The following is a 604-nucleotide window of genomic DNA, read 5'->3' as shown; positions in this document are numbered from 1 at the left end:
TATTTCTCTCCTATTACACTGGTTTCAGCTGTGAATTTTCTTTAAAACAGTTACTGTGCATGTGAAATATGCCACTGATTTTGGAATACATTTACTTAACTTGTAGCATAAAATAACACACAATTCCCAGTAGAACTTCAGGTGGCATGTTACATTAGGTGCCTGCTGAACACCTACCTGTGTGTGCCCATGCAGATAATATTTAGTAAGTATAATGGCCTGGAATCAACAACCATGAATATATGCTATATATTCATTATAAGAGAAAAAGTAAATGATCCCTTACTTGGGAAAACATCATTAAATGTATTTTTAAGAAATCATGCACTTCTGTCCTAATTTGCATTTATGTAGAATCACAGGTGCCAGAGCAGGAAGGGACTAAAGAAATCACTTTGTCCATTCATCTAATTTTGCAGATGAGGAAACTGAGGACCAAATAGCTGAATGTCAGCTGTAACAGAACTTTCTCTAATACTTCAATATCACCTCCTTTCATCAGTGATTGTAGCCCAAACTATAACCTCTTTATTTCTTAACAGATGGTCTTAGAGAGTTGCAGTGGCTGGGAAATTCATTACTCTCTCTCTCTCTCTCTCTCTCT

Source organism: Vombatus ursinus, unplaced genomic scaffold (assembly GCF_900497805.2).
Source record: "Vombatus ursinus unplaced genomic scaffold, bare-nosed wombat genome assembly UNPS02014810.1, whole genome shotgun sequence".
Lineage (NCBI taxonomy): Eukaryota > Metazoa > Chordata > Mammalia > Diprotodontia > Vombatidae > Vombatus > Vombatus ursinus.
The sequence above is the reverse complement of the archived record's forward strand: the minus strand, read 5'-3'. Positions refer to the sequence as shown.